The sequence below is a fragment of the Marmota marmota genome, unplaced genomic scaffold (genome assembly GCF_001458135.2).
Source record: "Marmota marmota marmota unplaced genomic scaffold, marMar, whole genome shotgun sequence".
NCBI classification, from domain to species: Eukaryota; Metazoa; Chordata; class Mammalia; order Rodentia; family Sciuridae; genus Marmota; species Marmota marmota.
In genome coordinates, this window is record NW_025999900.1 from 41686622 (window position 1) to 41686939 (window position 318).

Consider the following 318-nt stretch of genomic DNA (forward strand, 5'->3'; position numbering starts at 1 on the left):
AAGAGGCGGCGGAGCGAGGGGCGCGCAGCTGGAACCGCTGCTCTGGCGCCGGGAGCCCAGCCCTCTCTCCCAGCCCTTCTCCCAGCCCTTCTCCCCCGCACCTCCAGCAGCGATGCGCGGCCCTTGGGTTTCTTAAAGCCTTTAGGAGCTCCAGGGCTCCCAAGCCCTGAGTTTTAATATTGATCTGCCCTAAAAAGAGAAATACACAGAAAACATTTATTGAGTGCTTACTGTATACCAGATACCATGCCAGGTCATTTATTTATTGTTTAGGGATCAAACCCAGGGCCTCGTGCACGCTAGTATGCCAGGTTATCT